The sequence below is a fragment of the Ahaetulla prasina genome, chromosome 2, assembly GCF_028640845.1.
Source record: "Ahaetulla prasina isolate Xishuangbanna chromosome 2, ASM2864084v1, whole genome shotgun sequence".
In the NCBI taxonomy this organism is placed as follows: Eukaryota; Metazoa; Chordata; class Lepidosauria; order Squamata; family Colubridae; genus Ahaetulla; species Ahaetulla prasina.
Window position 1 is genome coordinate 43,914,528 of NC_080540.1, and position 24,567 is coordinate 43,939,094.

Consider the following 24,567-nt stretch of genomic DNA (forward strand, 5'->3'; position numbering starts at 1 on the left):
CTGTTTCTATGGCCCATTGTAACCTTAGAGATAAATGGGGTATACAAATAATCCTTTCCAGGGTGAAATGTTCCTGGTTCGGACCGGATGTCCCGACCCGGTAGCGATGGCGGCGGGTGGTTTGGAGAACCGGTAGCAAAAATCCCTGCCCCACCACCACCACTGGCCAGCTGAGCTGTGCAATCATCAGAGGGTTTTTTTTTTAATTTTTAAAAACATTTTTTCTTCAGCCGAAAAAATGCTTTTAAAAGTAAAAAAAAAAACCTCTGATGATCGCGCAGCTCAGCTGGGTGCTAGCCAAAAACCGCAGAGGGGAGAGTCCTTTTTTCCTCCCAGCAGGCTTCCCTGAAGCCTGCTGGAAGGAAAAACGGACTCCCCCCTCCCTGTTTTTTGGTTTGGCTAGCAGGATCCCCCCACCCCATTTTTTGGGTAGCAGGCTTCAGGTAGGCTGGGAGGAAAAATGGGATGTGCAGGGGGGTCATTTTTGAGAGAGAAAGAGAGAAAAGAGGAAGGGAGAGAGGAAGGGAAGGAAGGAAGGAGTATAAACCTGGCACTAGACGCAGCTTCAGAGGATAATCCAGGGTTGGAAGGGACCTGGAGGTCATCTAGTCCAGGGGCCTCCAACCTTGGTCACTTTAAGACTTGTGGACTTCAACTCCCAGAATTGAATTCAACTCTGGTTCTAGTCCAACCCTGCTCCAGCAGGGTTAGTGAGTTTCTGTCTTTTGATCCCCCAGTCACTTGCTTACATAGCCATGCCTACCCAGTCACATGACACCCTCCACCAAGCCACGCCCACCAAGCCACGCCCACAGAACCGGTAGCAAAAAAAAATTAGATTTCACCCCTGATCCTTTCCCTTTGTGTTCTGAACATTTTGGTAATCTGGCCCAAATCTGAAGATCCTATCAACATATTTATTTTACCCAGACAGGAAGAAAGTTGAAAGCAGTAAAGAAAACAAGGGAATCTGGTATCAAATCTTTGTTTTCCTCTTAGTTCACTTGATAGTCTGGAATTTCTCTAGTTTGCTTCAAAGTATTGTTTTAAAGATAAAACAGTATATAGGCTGACCTGATCTATTTAGATGAAGCAAAGATAGAAAAAAACTACAAATCAATTAATAATACCTACTTAAAAATCATTGTCTTCGGGCTTTCACGTAGATGATGACCTGTGTGATGATCTGTGTGTACTCTGGATCTAGACTAGAGCAATGTTCAGCCCATTGATTTGGGAAATTTCTTTTTTTTTTTTAAATACACTTTGAGAGTCTACTGTCCAACTTTGTTTTGTCAGCATTCCAGTGGCTTACGAAAGATGAATTGGAAGAGTAACATTGCAAGAAAAAGTAATCTTCAAGCACCATCAGCTGAGTATGGTTTTAGAAAATTTGATTGAACTTTATAAAAATTTGTAGACAATCTGGAATAGACTACAATATTGAAGAAGCAATATGAAACCCTAAAATGTTTGATTCAGCAGATAACATTTATAATTGGTCTCCAAGGAATGCTTTTCTTCAGTTAAATGAAAGTTAATTTGGTTTCTTTTTTTTTCTTAGTCCCTTAAAACTAATGACAGCTGATAGTTATAAACAGATGGGACAATATCTATGACCATGCTTCTTTCTTTCTTTCTTTTTCCCTCCCTCCCTCCCTCCCTCCCTCCCTCACATAAGTATGATGCACTTTTTGCTATTCTTAACTTGTTTGAAACCTTCCCAGAGAATATATGAATCACTACAAAGTCTCAGTTGTGCTTGATTCCTATGAGTTCATAATGTCCATATAACCTTTTTGTCAACAATATGGAAGTGGTTTGCCTTTTGTTTGGTTAGTATAATCCTAATTAGCTTTTCAACATCAGTCAAAATCAGTTCAGTGCAGGCTTCTAATGAGAATATATGTACAGTTAGGGACATACATGCACAAACATCTTCTGCACTGTGGAACAGATAAAGAAGTAGAGGAAAAAGTGTGTTATTTGATACCAATAAAGGAGAATATTTGTAGCTCATGGTTGAAATGAGGGGTCCTCAACACGTGCTCTGAGCTTGGCTGTTTTCTTGCAGACATTTAATTACCCAAATGAGGTAACATCATCAGTGTTAGTGTGTTATTTGAAGCTGACTTCAAATAAGGGACCTCACTCAGTTGGTCCTGCACTTTATCCAACCAGCCTTAGTGCATACCATATCTCTTTGATGATCTCATGTCCAGCAATCATACTATGGATTTTTGGAGTATTAACTTTTGGAAACTATTTGTGAAGTAGAAATAAAATTTATTTCAAAGTAGTGGCATCAGCTCCCCATGCATGCAGGCAATCCAGAAGAATAATATGAATCTAAAAAGCTCAGAGAGGATTTTCAATAAGTGCATGGCCTCAGCCCCCTTTTCATGGCAAAAACATTTCTTGCTACTGTTTGAAGAAAAATCCAGTTCGGTTCCAAGCCAGGAGGAAAAACAACAACACTGCAAATAAAATGGAGGCTGGCTACAAGGAAAGAAAGTCTCTGTTTATTTGGTTTCCAGAAACTTCAGTGACAGCAGCATTTTTCTTGGGTGGCTGACAAAATGGCTCAGTGGGTGGATGGATCTTTATGGGGTTCTGGGGATTTGTGATTGAGATGCTCCAAGGGGTTGTGCAATGTAGTGAGCCTTGTGTTTTTTACTATTCCAATAGTGGTGAGTTAAACCTATTACGTCATAAAGGACATGTCCTGTCCTTAGAATTTGGGTGGGGGGATGTAAATCGTTACAGCCATCAGCTCCAGCCTGGGGTAGCTGTGTGAACAGATTGGCCCAGTCTTCCTAAATGGACACAAAATCTGCATTCCTAAAGGCCAGCCTCTTCAGGCGTCGTAGTTTGAAACTGTTTTCTTATGGCAGAAAGACTGGGCTGCTTTCTGCTTTTAGAATTTGTATCCATTTCTCCTTTGGGGAAATATAATATTCTGCCTATAAATAAATAAAGAATAATATAAAGAATAAAGAAAATTTTAATCTTGATGTGGGCCTTCCTACACTACCTTATACTATCTTAGAGAAAAATTGAATCATTTTTTTTTAAATTTACATTTATATCCTGCCCTTCTCCGAAGACTCAGGGCGGCTTACAGTGTGTAAGGCAATAGTCTCATTCTATTTGTATATTTACAAAGTCAACTTATTGCCCCCCCAACAATCTGGGTCCTCATTTTACCTACCTTATAAAGGATGGAAGGCTGAGTCAACCTTGGACCTGGTGGGACTAGAACCTGCAGTAATTGCAGGCAGCTGTGTTTTAATAACAGGCATTTTAATGGCATAGCCAGCATATTAAGTTTTCAAGAATTAGTTAGAAAGTCATTAGGTGCTACTGTCTTGTAATAGCTTTTTTCCACATATTTTTATTCAAGTTCTAGTTTTGCTTTGAAGGTATAGCTCAAAAGAGGAGAAACTGATATCTGAGGACTTAATCAAAGGTTGAAGTCTAGAACTGGGGTTTTTTTTCTAAATGAAATAAATGGTTAAGTTTAATTTTGTTCCACTCAGTACAATAAAACAATGTTGTTACAAAGAACTGTGTTTTAAAACCAGAGGTCATTTCAATCCTAAACCTGCCAAAGAGAATAATTGGATACTTGGTACTTTGAAACAAAATCAAGGGAACAAAATAAACATGTTTCTGATTACTCAGCACTACTGTTGTATTCTATCATTATAGTAGATTGCTTAATTGTGCTGCTGATTACTTTTCCTGAGTTCCTCATAGCAATGCCATTTCTGCACCAAATGGTGGAAGCTCTAATTAGCAAGAGGAATGTTGCCTCACGTTTTGTTTTGGGCTTGTATACATGTTTAAAGGATGAAAAAAAATATGGAATTTGTCTAGCTCTCTATTATGGCTTGTTTGAATAACCTATCTCACTTGCTATTCACTCCTCTTGGTATTGTCAAAAGCAGAGACCAGAAAGTTTGCCAAAGAATTGAAGCATTCTTAGAACACAAGTAAACAATGTTGAGCCCATCCAAATGAGGTCATCTGGTACCTTGGCTTTCCTTCTTATTCAACAGCTGCATAGCTACTTCATTGGCTTGATGTTGTACAAGGCGAGATGATACCTGTTTGTTTCTCAGTGTATTCAAGGCAATGCTCCTCTTAACTGCACAGCTCCACAGCACAACCTTGTACAATTCAGTATTACTTCCTTAATGACTCATCAGCCAAGCATAATTTGAGGCAATTTTTACCTTGAATTCTAGTCATTGGTAGGTCCTCTAAATCTGCTTTGAGATTCCAGCGTTGGAATAGTTTACACATATATACACAAAAACATGCAAACAAATACAGAGACATCATCTGCCCAAAGGCTTCAGCTTTGTTAGAATTAATTTGACAAGCTAAAGACATAAAATACCTTCCCATTAGGGTCTCCTGCTGATAGCCACCTGGCTCATTTACTATAGCATGCTTTATTGTGCTATCATCATAATTTTGTTTTATTTTTTTTGCTAAGTAAAAGGAAGAAGACCATAATTCATAACTGAAGAATGTGGTAAATTGCAATGGTCATTTATAGGAAAATTCAGGATAAAAGCTGCATGAGAAAAATACTCTGATTAGATTAAAAAAATACCCTCCCAACTTTGAGGAATGAACTTAATCTTTCTCTTAATCTGCAGAATAATTGTTTTTTTTTAATTGCTTATGATTCATCTTTCAGAGATAATACCAAAAAAGATCCCTCCCCCGACTAGTACAACCTGTTTTCTAGTCCTTTTATCTGGTAGCATACGTTGCTCAAGAAAAATAACTAACCATCCATCCTAAATAGATACGACAGAATTTCAAGGGGCACCACATTTTCCACCACCATGGCAAAGGTACAATTATTAAACCAACAGAAGTTTGGAGAAAAATGAATATAAATAGAGGAATACAACAGTAATTCCCATTGAAAAAAATCTCTGATCAAGCATTCAGAGCCTATGGATTTAGTCTTAAGGATCCTCTTTATCCATAATTTCCCCAATTGAATCTAGATCAGAGGTGGGTTTCAGCAGGTTCTGACCAGTTCTGGAGAACGGGTAGCAGAAATTTTGAGTAGTTCGGAGAACCGGTAGTAAAAATTCTGACTGGTCCCGCCCCCATCTATTCTTTGCCTCCCAAGTCCCAGCTGATTGGGAGGGAATGGAGATTTTGCAGTAACCTTCCCCTGGATTGGGGAGGGAATGGAGATTTTATACTATCCTTCCCCTGCCATGCCCACCAAGCCACACCCACAGAATCAGTAGTAAAAAAATTTGAAACCCCTCACTGACCTAGATGTCTCCCCTTTTTAGCTGAATAGAAAAGAGAGAAAGAGAACCAAAAGAAGACGAACCTACTAATTCAAGTCAAGCCCAGCTTGCTGTGCCAATCAGTAATCATCCAGAAGTATTCAGGGAACTAGCTTGAAAACATGGACAGCAGAGTCATATCTTTTTTATATAGATGTCAGGTATTACTTAGCTGTCAAGTATAAGAGTCCAACCACGGTTGCCATATAAACATCTTGGAAATTTGATTGGATCTTGAACTGATTGTTATATAGGTGTAACAAACAGAAGCAAAGAGTATCACATGGATAATTGTCATTCTCTACTTACATTTTCTTAATGGAGTCCAAATCTAGGCATAAGGCTCCGTTCTTAGACATTTATGAAGGCAGTTGACTTTTTTGAGGGTATCTCTGTAAGAGGATGGAGTAAGCATACTGAGTTGTATTATGGATCAAAAGTAGTTGCACGCTCATTCATCCAGCCACAAGGTAAAGGTAGGCTTGTATCTTATCAAGGTTTAATTTTATCAGTGCATCAACATGAGTGACTTCTGTGGTTGGGCTGTTGATTATTGTCTTGGGACCATGATTATTAGGTCAATCTGCAGTGGCAAACAATCTAATAGTCTGAACTGCAAAATATAATCAAAATATATCCGTAATAGAAGATAGGAGGAATGCAGCGATTAAAATGCAGAACTGTTCTTTCTATCGGAGTGTTCATTTACAAATGCCTGTTTTAGGAAAGATTTGTCCTCTAATTATCCCATAAAATATAGAAATTGGATGTGTAAAGGTAGTGTTATTTTCACAAGAAACAAAAAATATAAAAGACAAATCCAATGCACAGATAGCATACTGATAGTTGGCAGGTTACATTAAGAGTAGAGCTCCATTCACACACACATACACAAAGAGAAAGGTGGTTCCACGTATCCACTCAACATTCTACTGACAAGTTAGTTAGTTAGTTAGTTAGTTTATTAAATTTCTATACCGTCCTTCTCCCGAAGGACTCAGGGTGGTTTACAGCCAATATAAAACAATATGCATAAATAGATTTAAAAACACTATAAAATCTAATTCAAATTTGGCTAAACATTTAAAACTATTAAAAACAATAGTAAAACCCAATTAAAAACCATAACACATTAGGCCAGCCCCGCGTGATGAAATAAAGGGTCTTCAGCTCGCGTCGGAAGGTCCGGAGGTCGGGGAGTGATTGTAACCCCGGAGGAAGCTCGTTCCAGAGGGTAGGTGCCCCCACAGAGAAGGTTCTCCCCCTGTGGATCGCCAGCCGGCATTGTTTGGCTGACGGCACCCTGAGGAGACCCTCCCTGTGGGAGCGCACAGGTCGGTGGGAGGCTATTGGTGGCAGCAGGCGGTCCCGTAAATAGCCCGGTCCTAAGCCATGGAGCGCTTTAAAGGTGGTTACCAACACCTTGAATTGCACCCGGAAGACCACTGGCAACCAGTGCAGCTTGCGCAGGAGAGGTGTTATATGGGTGCCACGGGTGGCTCCCTCTATCATCCGCGCAGCTGCATTCTGGACCAGTTGGAGCCTCCGGATGCCCTTCAAGGGGAGCCCCATGTAGAGAGCGTTACAGTAGTCCAGGTGGGAAGTGACGAGGGCATGAGTGACCCTGCACAAGGCATCCCGGTCTATGAAGGGGCGCAACTGGCGAATCAGGCGCACCTGATAAAAGGCTCCCCTGGCAACGACTGTCAAATGTTCTTCTAACGACAGCTGAGCATCCAGGAGAACACCCAAGTTGCGAACCCTCTCCATAGGGGCCAATGACTCGGCTCCCACAGTCAGCGATGGAACCATCTAACTGTACCGGGACGCCGGTATCCACAGCCACTCAGTCTTGGAGGGATTGAGTCGGCGCCCGTTCCTCCCCATCCAGACCCGTACAGCCTCCAGACACCGGGACATCACTTTGACGGCCTCATTGGGGTGGTCAGGGATGGAAATGTACAGCTGAGTGTCATCAGCGTACTGGTGAGACTGCACCCCAAAATCACGGATGATCTCCCCCAGCGGCTTCATATAGATGTTGAACCCCACACGTGAGACGCCTCGCGGTCGACCTCTGCTCCCCTGCCAACACCGTCTGCAACCGGTCAGAGAGATAGGAGGAGAACCACCGAAAAATGGTGCCCCCCACTCCCAGTCTCTCCAATCGTTGCAGCAGGATACCATGGTCGATGGTATCAAAAGCCGCTGAGAGGTCTAATAGGACCAGGACAGAGGAACAGCCCCTATCCCGAGCCCTCCAGAGATCACCCACCAATGCGACCAAAGCCGTCTCCATGCTGTACCCAGGTCGGAAGCCAGACTGGAGCAGGTCTAAATAGACAGTTTCATCCAGATACTGAGGGAGCTGTCTTGCCACCACACTCTCAACAACCTTCGCCAAAAAACAAAGGTTGGAGACAGGACGGTAATTTGATAAAACAGCTGGATCCAGGGAAGGCTTCTTGAGGAGGGGCCTCACCATCGCTTCCTTCAAGGCGGACGGGAAGATACCCTCCCTCAAAGAAGCATTAACAATTCCCTGTAGCCAGCCTCGTGTAACCTTCTGTGTGGCCAGTACCAACCAGGAGGGACACGGGTCCAATAAACATGTGGTCGCATTCAGCCTCCCCAGTATCCTGTCCATTTCCTCGGGAGCCACAGGATCAAACTCATCCCAGATAACATCACCAAGAGCAGCCTCCGTCATCCCGCCTGAATCCACCCAATCAGAGTCCAGCCCATCCCAAATCTGAGCGATTTTATCATGCAGATATTGACCAAAATCCTCAGCATGACCCTGCAAGGGGTCCTCCCGCGCCCCCTGATGAAGTAGGGAGCGAGTCACCCTAAACAGGGAGGCTGGGCGGTTATCTGCTGATGCAATAAGAATGGAAAAATACTCACGTTTTGCCACTCTATCGCCACCAGGTAGGTCTGAATATAGGACTTAACTAGTGTTCGATTAGGTTCAGAATGGCTAGCTCTCCAATCACTCTCTAGGCGTCTTTTCCGGCGCTTCATCTCTCTCAGCTCCTCGGAATACCAGGGAGCTGGTCGGGATCGGCGCCAGGTCAGAGGCCGCAAAGGCACGACTCGGTCCAAAGCCCCAGCCGCCGACCTTTCCCAGGCAGCGACTAGTTCTTCCGCCGAGCCGTGAGCCAGGTCCTCAGGAAGTGGCCCAAGCTCTGTCAGAAACCTCTCCAGGTCCATCAGGCGCCTGGGACGGAACCAACAAATCGATTCCGTCTCTCTGCGGTGTGGGTTGGCAGTTCTGAAGTCGAATCAAAAGAGCGAATGATCTGACCATGACAGGGGATTAATGGCTAAGTCCCCTAATTCTAGATCATTCAGCCACTGTCCCGAGACAAAAATCAGATCCAAAGTGTTTCCCCCGTTGTGAGTGGGACCATTAACTAACTGGGTCGGGTCCAAGGCCGTCATGGAGGCCATGAACTCCCGAGCCGCCGCCGATGATTCACCAACCAACGGCAGGTTGAAATCCCCCATAACCATAAGTCTGGGGTTATTAACCGCCGTCCCGGCTATCACCTCCAGCAGCTCGGGCAGGGCTGTTGCCACGCAGCAAGGAGCCAGGTACGTGATCAGCAAGCCCACCTGCATCCAATGACCCCACTTCACAAGGAGAGACTCACATCCGGCTATCTCTCGGTTCCAAACCTTCATTAATAATAACCGCCACCCCCCACCCCTACCTTGGGCCCTTGGCTGATGGAATGTACAGAAGCCCGGTGGGCACATTTCAACGAGGGGGACCCCCCCCTCTGTGCCCAACCAGGTCTCCAAAATGCCCATCAGGTCCGCACCCCCCCTGTATAAGATCACAAATGAGGGGGGCTTTATTCAACACGGACCTGGCATTACACAACATCAGCCAAAGGTCCAGGCTCCGAGGAGTCTGATTACACGGGATATGGGAGAAGTCCGAGGACCCGGAGTGCATGACCTCTCGCAAACAGCGAGCACGCACTCCCCGAACATGATATGGGCCCCCACTTCCGCCATATCTGCCCCTCCCAGTTACCGTGCCGATGGAGTAACCCTCATAAGATCGAGCCCCAGTTTCCTCCTTAGCCCCCGAACCTATAACCTCCGTATCGCGAGCTCTCGCAGGGCCTAGCCGCGTCCCCGATGGATTGCCCCCACAATCCATCTCAACCCTCCCTCCCCTTAAAAACTCCTTAAAAGCAGATGTTAAAAAATTCCTAAGACATTTCTTCGACGCATGCCACCTCTCGGGATTCCAAAATCCGTCATCGAGGTAGGCCCTCGATAAAGTGGAGGGCCAATTCTGTGAGAGGGGGGAATCTCGCAGCCCAAGAAATTCTGCTGGAGAATATCTCATAGTTCTGGTGAAAAATGGATCAGCTTCATCCCGATCAGACAGATGGTATTATAGCAGGACACTGGTTGCAACGGAATTAGATGATAAAAGTCCAGATGTAAAATAGAAGGCAGGATGGCCGGTCCCCTGGGGTGAACACCCCCTTAGGCAATTGTTGAAATATGTCGCCGCCGCCGTTATAATCGCCCCCTTAACTCCACTTCCAACTCACAAAGGGGGGGTCAGAGTCAAGCTGGCCTAAGGCAACGACCAGTCCCTGCCTGGGCCTCGCCAGCTCAAACCCTGGGCACCTCGCAACGACCGCCTTAACCTCTGGCTGGGCACCAAGGGAAGAGAACGCCCACACAGCAAAAAGCGAAGCCCCCATTGACCGCGAGGGCTCCGCGGGAGATGTCACCACCTGGAGATGTCACCACCGGAAGATGTCACCACCGATGTCCTTAGCACCGTCACCTTTGCTTCCACCGTCATTATCAACCAGTCCAGGATCCCAGCAAGCCCATGGGAGCAGGAGGGAGGAAAAGGCCGTCCACCGCCGCTGGCGAAGGCACGCCGCCGCCGCCGCCACCGCCATCATAGCAATGGCATTGCCGCCGCTGTCACCGCCGCGACCGCAGCCGCGGCCACGACGATCCCCCGAACCTCCATGGGGGCTCCACAGGGGGCCAAGTAGGGGGTGCCATCCCCACCACCCCAGTCGCCGTTGTCGTTACAGGCGCCGCCATCGAAGACCGAGGGCCGAAACGGCGAAGCGCCGCCCCACCCCACCGCAACTATGGAGCCGCCGTTTACCACCATCGCCGTTCAACACCGCGTGCTCTCCATGCCTCATTTCCGCCAGCCACGATTTTCTAGAGGGTAAGAAACCCCTCTTTCGGCTGGCGGAGTGTCCCTCTACCTGGGCCGGGGGGGCGGGAATTTTCCGAACGGCCTGCCTGCTAAAGCGCTCCATGGCTTAGGGCCAGGGTACTTACGAGACCGCCTCCTGCCACCACACGCCTCCCACCAACCAGTACGCTCACACAGAGAGGGACTTCTCAGAGTGCTGTCCGCCAAGCAATGTCAGCTGGCGGCCTCCAGGGGAAGGTCCTTCTCTGTGGGGGCCCCTACCCTCTGGAACGAACTTCCCCCTAGCTTGCGACAACTACCTGACCTTCGGACTTTTCGCCGCGAGCTGAAAACGTATTTGTTTACTCGCGCGGGACTGGCTTAGGAATTTTATATTTTGATATTTTAAGGGTTTGAATTTTAATTTTTGATATAAATTTTAAGGGTTTTAACTGTATATTGTTTTAGAATTGGCCAACTATATAATAAGTTTTTTAAATTTCTTTTTACTTGTATATTGTTATTATTTTATTGTGGCTGTGAACCGCCCTGAGTCCTTCGGGAGAAGGGCGGTATAAAAATCTAATAAAACTAAAACTAAACTAAACTAAAGTCTGCCGGGGGGTAAAAGCCCCCTCCTTCACCATCAGCTCACAGCGTGGCCATCTTGGACATGCGCAGAAATATTATAACAAATATGGCTGTTATTTTAGACCATTTGTGTCCATGGAACAGTATAAGAAACCCTGTTTTCAATAGTGGTAGTCCTTAGGTAACAATGGCATTTAGGACCAGAATTGCCATTGCCAAGGGATGCATTTGTAACGTGGCATCACATGACTATGCTACTTAGTGATGACAATCTTGATTGCTGTCATTAAGCGAGTATTAGGTGCATGAGGTACACAAGGACGTCACATGATTACAACTTCCAACATCCTACTGGCTTCCCCATTGGCTTTGCTTGGAAGGGAATTGCAATTACCTGACTGCAGCTTACTGCAATGTTGTAAGTGTGAGCCAGGCCCGAAGGTTAGTGATTAGATGAGTGCAGAGACACCACAATGGCCAGAGTTACAAGGACCTGTCACAATTAACTCTCCTTCAGCATCATTGTAAGTCTGAAAGATGCCAAACAAGTGTTTGATGAACAAGAACTACCTGTAAATCATACCCTTCATAATATGTTCAGTGTGTTAGAGATGAAACTACAGCTACGGCTATATCTTTGCAAGTTGTACACTTCTAGAAAAATGGATGTTGAATCTGTGACTTAGCCAGGCCAGTAGAAAGTTCACTCTGAGTTCCCCTCACTCTCATTTTTCTACATTTGTCGCTTTTTCTTTTGTAACTGAGATAAGCCGAGAGCCAATTCTATCTGTGCCCAGCTGCCACACCGACATACTATGAAGCAAAATAAGACAACAGAGGTTTCTGAAAAAGGAACAGAATGCTACTTATTTAATTTATAATTGTTACAATTTTATTCTCAAGTATGATAGGAGGCGGGAGCGGAATTTTTTTTGCTTCAAGTATAAAATAAAATAACTTTGATTTTTCAGGTACTAATTTGATTTATTAAAGAATATCTTCCTATACTGATGTCTAGGCTGTTCCCTACCATGGTTGGTCCTGTGAGGTAGCTGTAGGGCAACAAAGCAGATTCCAATGTCCACATATTCTTTTCTTTTTGCAATGCTGTAGATCCTTAATTTGGGGTAGACTCAGGGTGACTGATGGAGCTGAGTGTTTACTGGCCGGATGCCCTTCCTGATGCCTATGTGAAGTTCACAGCAGATTTTTTTTTCCTAAGAGAAACAACTGCCACTACCCAGGATTGAACTCTCAACTTTCCTGGGGGGGGGGGTGAGCACTTCATCATTAGGCCACCATACCGCTATATTATAGCTCTGAAATAGGATATAGAAATCAGAGAGAAGCCTCGGAAAGTAAATCTTTTCCTGAATGCTTATGAAGAACATTTGTAAATAATAAATTAATTTTGGTTGGAGAATTCACCCTTCATTCACTTCAGCAGTCCTGTTTAAATTTGCTAAGCAGTTGGGTGAGTTACCTAAGGAAAGGACAGTATGCAAAATGGAACAAGGAAAACAACTTTCTACAACCAGTACAGCCCCAGGAAAGCCTATCTTGGAAAGGCTTGCAGGCCCAATTCATGGACAATTGGTGATCCTGACAGTTTGTTGCCAACTCTGAATACACATCCCTTCAGAAACATTTGATTATTATTTTTTTGCCTTTTAAATTGTCCCTTCAAATAGTAATAGATAATAGCAGGTAGGTGTCCTTTAAACAATTCATAATTCTATTCCCAGGAGGTGGAGAAAAAAAGGAGTTTCACGGTTGCAATATTGGAACTGAATAATGCTTGGCTATATTAATATGAAGTGCACAGTAGGGAATACAGTAATATTTCTATCCTTGTTACATTACATGTAAGAATTTTATAAGTTCTTTTGCTGGCCTTGACTAATAATATGGGATACTTCTTAATTTTCTTGATCTGTTCTTTAAATTCTGGATCCCTTCCTAACATAGTTCAGTGCAATAAATGTATGTTAATGTAATTAATTTTTATTTTATTTTATTTGTTAAATTTGTTTGCCACCTATCTCACTGTGGGGCTACGCTCTAAATGACATAGTCTGATAACAGTTTGATTCAGGTTCCTTGTATTTCGAACTATTATTTTATTGTTGGAAGAAACGTACAGAGATAAAGAGGAAATACCAATTGTTATTTTAAAGTGTGCATACACTTTAAAGTTAAAATGTCTGTATCCAATCAACTTAGATCTGTCAGAATGTTTGTGGTTTTGCTAAAGATAAGACAGGAAGGAAGAAGGTATTTTTTAAAAAAGACAATATTAAAAGTGTGGGCATACATTGTGCAATATTCAGATTTTGAAGGAAAGAAAAAGAGTTCTTTCATCAGGTTTGGAAATCTCATCTTCCAATTTCTTCCAACTCATATTTATCTCCTATAGACCAATATGTTGGAAGGCACAAACATCTAAAATTAAATTAAATGCTATGATACTAGACTTCTCTGAAAAATTCCAATCTGATGGTTGCAAACTGGGATAGCAAAAGAGCAGAAATTGATTGATTGAATAATTGATTGGTTATGTGCCATCAGATTTTTTTTGATGCCTAACAATAGATTTTCTCCATGAAAAATCCTTGCTAGTGAGATTTATTATCCTCATAGTGTAGACACATTTTCTATATATAGACTCGAGTCCCAGTCGTGAGAACAATTAACCAGTGGAATGGTTTGCCTTTAGAATTTGTGGGTGTTCCATCACCCACAGATTTTAAGATTTTAAGAAGAGATTGGACAGCTATTTCTCTGAAATGGTATAAGATCTCCTGTTTAAGCAGGGGGTTGGACTAGAAGACTTCCAAGATCCCTTCCATCTCAGTTATTCTATGTTTTACTGTTTGAGATTATGGTAGAGGGCTTATAACAACTTGTACTCTGCTTCTTCTTATCACATCCACTTTGAAGTTGTTGGATATTTGTCTGGCATTGAATTTACGAACCAGGGGGCAGGTAAACTTTTCAAACATTGATTTCTTTTTCAGGTTCTGTATTCCAAGCTTAATATGTATTGAATTACATCTGAGTCAATGCCAGGGCTACAAGACTACATGCTAAGATTATGGACACCACAGAAGGTAAATGGGCCAGCTAGTTCCCACTTTCCCTCCAATTATTGTCCACACAACAAAATTTGCTTGCTTGTTTTGTTTTACAAACTCAGGATAGCTTTTAACTCAGAGCAACATATATTTCAAAAAGGCTTATCTAAATAAACTCCATTAAAGAAAATGGGATTATCCCAATGTTCCAGTGGTGGGTTTCAAATTTTTTTACTACCGGTTCTATGGGTATGGCTTGGTGGGCATGGCATGGCTTGGTGGGAGTGGCTTGGTGGGCGGGGCAGGGGAAGAAACTGTAAAATCTCCATTCCCTCCCTGCTCCAGGGGAAGGATATTGCAAAATCTCCATTCCCACCCCATTCTGAGGCCAACCAGAGGTGGTATTTGCAGGTTCTCCGAAATACACTGTTATGTACACTGTACATAAGTACACTTTTATGTACACTGAGAGCATATGCACCAAGACAAATTCCTTGTGTGTCCAATCACACTTGGCCAATAAAATTCTATTCAAAATTCTATTCAATACTCAAAATTTCCTCTACTGGTTCTCCAGAACTGATCAAAACCTGCTGAAACCCACCTCTGCTCTGTTCCCTCAACTAGATCTGTATTATTCAGATGTACGTCAGTTAATGAAGATAGAGGAGATCAAAATAGCTTAAAAATAATTTACCTACTGTGAATTGTGGTATTGGATCAATGTGAGACATGACAGTCAATTACCCTTTTGCTTTTTATTTTGTCTTTTACAATTATTCGAGATCAATATTTTCAGTCTCAGATGATAGAAAATGTCAGCATGGTTGGCTTGGTGTAGACCGACTGCTACATTATGCTGGAATAACTATCAGTCTTTAACCACTGAATACATTTCTGGTAGGCTATATAGAACTAGTGCCACAAAAATTTTCAGCAGGACCGCATGTCAGCAATCAGTTCAGCATGAATGGAAAAAGGGATGCAAATGTATTTCAACAACCACTAGGACATTTAATAAAAAAAATTAATTATAACATTATTTTAAAATACAGAGTAAAGAAAAGAAAGCACCTAAAATAGTCTTGAAAATGTGGCGGTGCCTAACATTGTGACTGGAACTTGAAGATATATTTGGGAAATTATGAATTCTTCTGATTCACATAGGGCAGGGGTCTCCAACCTTGACAACTTTAAGCCTGGAGGACTTCAGTTCCCAGAATTCCCCAGGCAGCAAAGCTGCCTAGGGAATTCTGGGAGTTGAAGTCCTCCAGGCTTAAGGTTGCCAAGGTTGGAGACCCCTGACATAGGGCATGCAGAAATGATTGAAAAGGAAGGATTTGTAGTTTTCTCCTTCTGTTCAGTGAGGTTTAAGCTGAAGGACTTTTCCAAGATTGAACCTTATGTTTATAGCAGGATGGAAAAAAAGGGGATATCTATTTTTTTTCGGATTAACCGTTACAGAAATATGATCCATGGATACTAGATTCCTATATATAGGATCTTAAAGGTGATATACAAAAATCAAAAGTAGAAAGATAAGGAAAAATAATAATTTAAATATATTAAAAAATTAATAAAATGAAAATAGACAAGATAATAAAAGAGTTTGAACACACTGAAAAATCTGCACAATTGTCCGAATACAAAATACAGATACAAAAACATTTCCAGTTTGGTTATTTTTGTATAATTCTGACTACATTGCCATCAGTTACTCAAGAGTTGCCTGAACTGCAAGATTGGAGGCAAATAAATTTGATAAATAAATAAATACATTATCAGTACCCAAACAAGAATTATGAATTATTTTCCGATAATTAAAAATTGTCTGTCTTCAGTTACATATTGAGTTAGCATTTTGAGAACAGAACCAAGCTGATTTTAGGCATGAAGAGAATTAAATTTAAGAGGCATAACACACATCTCACAACAACCAACTATGGAATAATATGATACCATGTAGAATCAGAATAATCTGTAATTCCTTCTTCTGTGATTTCTCCAAACAATATTCCAACCTGACTATTGAAGAGCCTTTGAAACATATTCTGTTTCACACTTTGCTTATTTTAATGTTCAGATGCTTCAGCCCTGATATTAATAGGGATTAATCATGAGCAATCATACTTAATTAATTAATTAATTAATGGGCCCTATCTAACAAAATGAAATTCAATGTAGAGAAAAGTAAAGTCCTACATTTAGGTAACAAAAACCAAAAGTACATATATAAACTGGGGGAAACCAAGCTTAATAGCAGTGAGATAACTCAATAACTGTGAGAGGGATCTTGGAATCTTAGTGGGCAACCACCTAAATATGAGCCAGCAGTGTGCAGTGGCAGCCAAAAAAGCCAATGCAATCCTAAATTGCATTAACAGAGGGATACAATCAAGCTCAAGTGAGGTAATAATACCACTCTATAAAGCCTTAGCAAGACCAGACCTAGGGTACTGCATCCAGTTTTTGTCATCACCCTATAAAAAAGACATTTAGACTTTACAAAAAGGACAGGGGAGAGCAACCAGGATGATTAGGGGATTGGAGACTACAATGTACGAAGAACGGTTACGGGAACTGGGCATGGCTAGTCTAGTGAAGAGAAGGACCAGGGGAGACATGATAGCAGTGTTCCAATATTTGAGGAGCTACCACAGAGAGGAGGGGGTCAAGCTATTTTCCAAAGCACCTGAAGGCCAGACAAGAAATAATGGGTGGAAACTGACCAAAGAGAGATTCAACCTAGAAATGAGGACTTTCTGACAGTGAGAACAATCAACCAATGGCTTGCCTTCTGAAGTTGTGGGAGCTTCATCACTTGAGACTTTCAAAAAAAGATTGGACTGCCATTTGTCAGAAATGGTGTAGGGTTTCCTGTTTGAGTGGGGGGTTGGACTAGATGACCTATAAGGTCCCTTCCAAATCTGTAAATGAATCAATCAGACAGCTATGTGGAAATTATCAAGCATCAACAACTTGGTTTCATTTTAGTACATTTAACAACAGATCTTTCTTTACAAATATTTTTCTATAAAGATGCAGCTGGCAAAATTGAGCTCCAGAAAAGCAATCTATTTAATTTAGATTAAGTAGGCAGTTCTCAATTTACAACCATTCATTTAGTGACCATTTAAATTTACAACAGCACTAGAAAAAGTGACTTATGACCGGTTTTCACACTTATAACATCCCCGTGGTCATGTGATCAAAACTCAGAAGCTTGGCAACTGGCATGTATTTATGACACTTGCAGTGTCCCAGGGTCATGTAATCCCCTTCTGTGACCTTCTGACAAGCAAAATCAATGGGGAAGACAGCTTCATTTAACAATCATATTACTAACTTAACAGGTGCACTGATTCACTTAACAACTGTGACAAAGGTCATAAAATGGAACAAAATTCACTTAACTACCTTGTTTAAGAATAGAAGTTTGGGGTTCAACTGTAGTGGTAAGTGGAAGATTGCTTATAATTCTATCAACACCCTTATCAATTTCTGTGGTGTTTTTTTTTTGTTTGTTTGTTTACATTTATACCCCGCCCTTCTCCGAAGACTCAGGGCGGCTTACAATGTATAAGGCAATACATGGTTGCTGATATCATTGAATAATAACAGCCCCAAAAGGAGAACAGTAACAATAGCACTTACACTTATATACTGCTTCACAGTGCTTTACAGCCCACTCTAAGCGGTTTATAGAGTCAGCATATTGCCCCCAGCAATCTGGGTCCTCATTTTACCCACCTCAGAAGGATGGAAGGCTGAGACAACCTATTGACCAGTGAAATCCATTCTCACTGAATTATTGTGTGCTAATATATTGCAAAATCTTTATATATTTCCAAATAATAAATAGACGTATAGAAAGTATCATCCACAATACAAAGTCTCTCTGTTTGCCTATCTAACTGTCTATGTATCTGTTTCTTTCTTTTTCTCCTATGAGTTACTCTTGTTTGGCTATTCATAGTGCTATTATCATAGAACTGTTTGCTCTGTATTATCCTGCCTTCTATTGGTGGGTTCAATAATCTGAACAATTATACAAAAAGGAGTATGCAAAGACAAAGGAAGATAAAAAGTGAAACAATGTAATTGCCACCTATCTTTCCAACCATGCAATAGCAATTATCATTTGGAGAGCAAATGTAAATTGCAAAGCTTTTCTCCCAGGCAACCACCAGGATTTCTAGCTCCCTTTTTACACATGAATAAAAGGGACGACTGCTTGTCATGCCCACTGCTACCAAGCAAGTCCCTTGGCAATCTCTATTTTAGGTTCAGCCAGAAATAAAACCATCATCTACAATTGCTTTGTTTTCCAGTGGCCAGGCTTCAAATTGCACATTAATACTGTATTCCCCAAGCCTCAGATGTATTCAAGGATCCAAATATTGGACCCACAACTGTCTTTTTTTCTGTATGAAGACAGACGGAACAATCTATGATTTTTCACTAGGTTCATGAATGGGTGAATCTGTCTTTTGTTAACCATGATGTAAGTACTGATCTTTGTTCATGGTGCTGCACCATATATCAGGACACTGCTATCCCTCAGAGTTTACAGTCATAAGCTTCAACACATCAGGTATATTGGAAGACAGAAAAGGAAATGTTTGGAAGGAAGGAAAAGAGGGAAGAAAGTTTAGCATGTTTTGTTCCTTTAGAGCAAGGGGTGGGGAACTGCTGGCTTAGGAATTCTGGGAACTGAAGTTCACAAGTCATGAAGGTGGCCATTGTTCCCCATCTCTGCAGTAAAGTATGGGGAGTAGGCCAAAATATACATGATAGTTTTTTGAATAGGGGTCTGTAAGAAATAAGAGCAGTAGCACCATTGTTCTTGAATATACTCCTGACCTGAAGAAGGATAGATGTCTCTTTCTAAAGAAGCAAAACTATATAACTCACAAAAGTTAACAGTTAACAGAAGGAAAGCACGCGCACCCATGTTGTACCAATATGTTTTTCTTCACCTCCATTATACAGAGTGGAATACAACGGAGTGAGTGGATTAATGCCATAATACAGAGGAAGGGCTTTGTTTCGTTCTATGCAGAATCAATCCAAACCAGTTCTTTCTGTTCTTCTGGCAGGAGAAAAAAAGAGACTGGAGGTGCGTTCAGACACATCCAATGTCACATTGCCAAACTAACTATGACATTAAAAGTGTCTTTGTATTTAGCTTACATTTTTTAAAAATGCAAATAGCATCCACCTGGGAGGATGTTATTTATCAGCTTTCTTCCCTGAGGAACAATCTCAATAGTTATCAGCCCCCTATTTGCATTTAAAATAGGACTGCTATATACATTTTTAAATATGCACATTAAATGCAAAAAATGCATTAAAGATCACATCTAACTTGGCCCTTAAAGGACAGTATGATTCCACTATAGAAAACCAACTATGCAATAATAAGAGATGTAATTTCAACTGTGCAGTAGAGGACTGTTTAGGTTCTATTTTAGCACCAAATGTGGTCAGTTACCAGTATTTTAAACAGAAGTTAATTTACTGGCACCAACCAGAGAAAAGTTATCCCCACCAAGTTCTACTAAAATAAGCGGAGAGCAGGAATATGGCATTCTTCAAACAATTCTCATTAATTTCAGCAGAGGTTTTTAGCAGCTTGGACATGGAAGTAAGTCTCCCTGAATCCAGTGGGAGCTTATTGGGAATAAAAATGCACAGGATTGCACCATTGAACATGTGAAGAAGAGTTTGGCTTGCTAATTGTAATATATTTAAAACAGCTTTATTTTTCCCCAGTGTTGGCATATAAAACTCAGTAATCCTCTCAGTCTCATTGCAAAATTTAACTCTCTGTGGAAGATACAATGGGAGCCAAACAGAATACAGATAGTTCTCGACTTACAACTTTTCGTTTAATGACCGTTCAAAGTTACGATGGCACTGAAAAAAGGGACTTACGGCTGTTTTTCACAGTTATGACCTTTGCGGCATCCCCATGGTCATGTGATCAAAAATCAGATGCTTGGCAACTGGTTCATACTGATGACCGTTGCCGTTTCCCAAAGTCATGCAATCACTTTTTGCGACTTTCTGACAAGCGAAGTGAATGGGGAAACCAGATGGCAAGAAAGTTCATAAAATGGGGCAAAACTTAACAAATGTCTCATTTAACAACAAATTTGGGGCTCGTAAGTCGAGGACTACCTGCAGTACAGGCCACTGAGAAAGGATGGAAACTAGAGTAATATTTCTTACTTCACAACCCTGTAAAAAAAGATACAGTAATGTCAAATGTTGCTGTAGACCCACTCTTTACTCTTAGATATAAATCATCGTCACCCTTTTTACTATTACTGGCGGGATTTTAAGGACCATACCGGGAATATAATAATGATGGAAGAATATTCACCCCATATTTGAAAGTTTCTAAAGGACAAAAAGTGCTTAATCTTTTGAACAAATCCTACACCTATCCAGATGGGCCAACATACTTATCCCTGCCCATTTTGCAGATACCCTTAGATTATAAGGAGAATCTGGAGTTGCTTATAGCCTTTGGCTATAGAAGTTTCAGATTAGAAATCAGACTGAATTGGAGCTAAGTAATACTTTCTTCCTAAACATAACGGAAGGGATTGAGAAACCAATTCTTGGCAAATAAATTCCCGACAGGACTATGGCAACACGTTCTTGAAAAATATCTGAAAACTTCAGAAGGTGCAGAGTGCAGCCAGGCAAGCTACAATGGGTACCCTAAGAACGACGCTTATAACATCCTTGCTCCACAAATTGCACTGTGTGCCAGTTTGCTTCCAGGCCCAATTACATGGCATGGGGCCAGGCTGCCGCTGGAACCAGCTTTGTCCCATCACATTAGCCCCACCCACCAGGTCAGGCAGGAAAGGTATGTTGCAGACCCTGATATTCAAAGAATTCCAGCTGGTGGGGTCTAGGAAGAGAGCCTTCGCATTATGAAATATCCTCCCCCCCAGAGGTGAGTTGCCCCCCCCTCTCCTGGCCTTCCAAAAAGGGATCAGAACATGGCTTTGTGGCCTTGCAGGGGGGGACGGGGACACAAAGGGCTATGAGTCATAGAATTAGTTGGAGCCATGAGATACCTCCCTTCACCTTTATTAATCAATTTTATCAGGGTTAAATTGTCCTCTAAAAATGTTTTGTTTATTTGATTTTTTTGGTAATTTAATAATTTTTAAAGTTTTAATCCTACATTAACTTTAATATTATAACTTTAATTTTATATGCCAGTGTTTTTCAACCTCATTACTTTAAGCTGCATGGAGTTCATAGCTGGCAGAGGAATTCTAGGAGCTGAAGTCCACGCTTCTGAAAGTGACTAGGGTTGAGAAACACTGATATATACTGTTTTATATGCTGATACTGTACTGTGCATCACCCAGAGTCCCTCTCTGAGGGAGATGGGCAGTCTAAGAAATGCAAAATATAAATAAATAAATGAATTTTAAAGAAGAGCTTTGCCGTGGGTGGTATTTAGTCCATAAAGCGGCACATCTGTTTTGCAGGCTTGCTCAACTGCTTCATAAACTGCTTCTGTTTATTTTCATTTTATTCAGGGCCTCCTTAGAAGACATCACTACCTCTGCCATTTTTTAAAGGAAAAGGAAAATGTAAGTTTGGTTGACATGTCTACATTCAAAAGCAGGTCTCCTTCTGTTGATTCTTACAACTGAACCTGATGGGACTCCGTGTAGAACAGATCAGTTAATAGTATAACAGATCAGTTACTAGCAGGTAGTACTTCCATTTTATTTATGTACTTTGGGATCCCCAGAAGCATGCTACAAAAAACTAAAATTTTTGAAGTGTGAACAAGAAAAAACACTAGCTTCTGTTTCTGAGAGCATCCACTAAACATATATATAGGACACACTATGCTGGTGGAAGACAAAAAGGGAGCACAACAGAAGTTAGACATACCTTACAAGAGCTCTATGGCCCCCATAAAAGGGTAGATGGCTGTGAAAAAAGTTTGTTCCAGATTAAAAAAAACAATTGTTATGATGTCACACAACTCTACTTGTTTAGGCAGAGGTTTATTTATTCATTTATTGTATACAAGAATGAATAAAATAAATTCTTAACAATGAAATTTTGTCAAGCTTATTCAATCATAATTGCTTCTGATTTCATAATAGTTTCACCCAAAGTAAGCAGAATGGAAGAGTGAGGATAAGCTAAGAGTGAGGATCCTTCTCCTTTGCATTGAGTTGTATCTTTCCTTATAGTTCTGATCTCAGAGAGAGAAAGGCACAATCTTAAGAATTATTTCTCATTTTGTTTGTTCATTATTTATTAAATGGATCAAGGATATTTAAAGGATATAGAATTTTTGAAGTTCTTAAAATTTTCATTTTCTACATAGAATAAACGTACTTTAGTAGATATTCTGAATTGAGAATTTAATCAATGCACATATGTGAACTTGTTGATGACTATTGAAATATTAATGTAGTTTTCATGGTAAAAAACCAGTTTTCCATGGTCGCCTTCTGGGATTTTTTTTAAGCTTCCTGCCAGTTTACAACTGTCTTGCTTTACAAAGGAAATTTTGGGCTGATGTTTTCTCAAGACTAACTTGGCTAACTTTGATTAGCTTCCAAGTTTGGATAAGACTGATCAGTTGCTACCACCTGCAGAAACATATACATCAATTTTAGTATGAAAGTTTCCCTCCAGTAAGCGAGCATTTGTGGAAGTCCACAAAACATCACTAAAGCCAGCTGTTAGTTTTCATGTAGCTTAGTTCACACATAGCAATTTTAAATGGATTTTAAATGTGGACTCAGATGATAGAAAACCCGTTGTGACCACAAAGGGGATTACAGTACAGTATTGGCACTGTAAGTATAATTTTGATTTCCCACCATTTCATCCCTGTAAGCTATTGTGAAATATCTCATATACCTAAATCCGGAAATCTGTTGCTAGCACCTTCCATTATTTCGTGTGACCAATTTGAAAAGTATGGTTGTAATAAGGTCCAAGAAAGAATTACTATTTTTTTACAGCATTTTAGAGGATTTATACACTACCTATTTAAACAAATCTGGGAAGTTCACAAGGAAAACTCCAATAGACATAAAACCTCCAAATACCACCATTTTTGACCTGTCAAGTTCAAAACAATTTTTTTAGCCAAAAAAACAAGTAATATTACTTTAGTTTAATCTATTATGTTCAACAAACATGTTACCCTACTTTCTTCTGATGTAGCATTGGTCAGTATTTGTTTGTTCTTGCATGTATCATATGTTAGAGTTAGGTTGAAATTATTAGCAAAAACCAAGGTAAGAAAAGATTCAGAAAAGATCCATATTTTTTAATCCTGTTAATTAATGCTACATATTATCTGTCTTCAGAGTTTTAATTCCAGGATCTGAGAACTAGAAGAACAAGAGGAAGGAGGAAAGAAGGATGACAACTACAAATATGCCATGATTTTTCTGAGCAACTACAATTATTTATATTAATGCTTTCCTTCATATTTATAGGTAATTTCTCCATACATTAGCTAATGGTGCCATCTTATGGTCGCTTCCTACCAGTGTTTTTTTAATCTTTTAAAGGTTCCAAAAATATCTTCTTGGTGTCTTTAAAGATTTACATAAAGAAGTTAGACGGAATCATAATAAAGGCATTATAAGGACAATTTTTAAGGTGAATTGGAATCAATTGTGTGTTAAAAATGTGCATGACCTCCTTGACTATGTCCCAGTACTTGTATATTAGGAACCATAGGACTTTGACATTGTTGTTTCATTAGTTTCATTGGCTAAAATAATTATAATATTTGAAGGAGAAATCCACACCTGATTTTTAGTAATGGATTGTTGACATATGTTATCTAAAAAACGTGGGGTGGGGGGGACATCCTTTCCTTTCACGCAAAGATTTTCAGAACTATTCAAAGTTCTGTTTATAATATTTTCATAGTATAAGGAGGGTGTGGAAACCTGGAAGTTATGTTTTTTTCAGTTATGGCTCAGCTATACAGATAGTCCTCAACTTAAAACCGCAACTGAGCCCAAAATTTCCTTTGCAAAGCAAGACATGTTTTCCCGAAAATAGGACATGTCCCGAAAATAAAGCCAAGCCTGATTTTTGGGGTGGGTGTAAATATACGCCCTCCCCCGAAAATAAGCCCTAGTGGCCGTGGCCAGCACAGGAGGCAGCCTCTTCCCTTTCCCAGTTACCTCAGGGCTTCTCGGCCCCTTAATCTTTATTGACCGGGGTGGCAAGTGGGGTGGGGGAGAAGCGAGACGTGTGGAGCGAGACAGGGCTCGCTCTTCTTGCCGTCTGTTCTCCCCCTCTCACCGGGATGGCAGGGCTTCCTGCCCCTGCCCAAATTGGATGCAATTTGGGG

At 41.1% G+C, this 24,567-nt stretch overlaps 1 long non-coding RNA gene across 6 annotated transcripts in view; it reads left to right on the forward strand.

Annotated features, from left to right (window-relative positions):
• Positions 1–24,567, forward strand: part of LOC131191058 (uncharacterized) — a 60,044-nt gene that overhangs the window by 21,610 nt on the left and 13,867 nt on the right. For 3 of the 6 annotated variants that reach the window (XR_009153412.1, XR_009153411.1, XR_009153415.1), the window contains exons 3-5: positions 14,130–14,222; positions 21,758–21,811; positions 23,564–23,695. This is a non-coding gene — a long non-coding RNA (uncharacterized LOC131191058). Of the gene's footprint in view, positions 1–14,129; positions 14,223–19,178; positions 19,306–21,757; positions 21,812–23,563; positions 23,696–24,567 lie in introns of all 6 variants that reach the window. The other 3 variants (XR_009153416.1, XR_009153414.1, XR_009153413.1) reach the window with 2 other exon arrangements.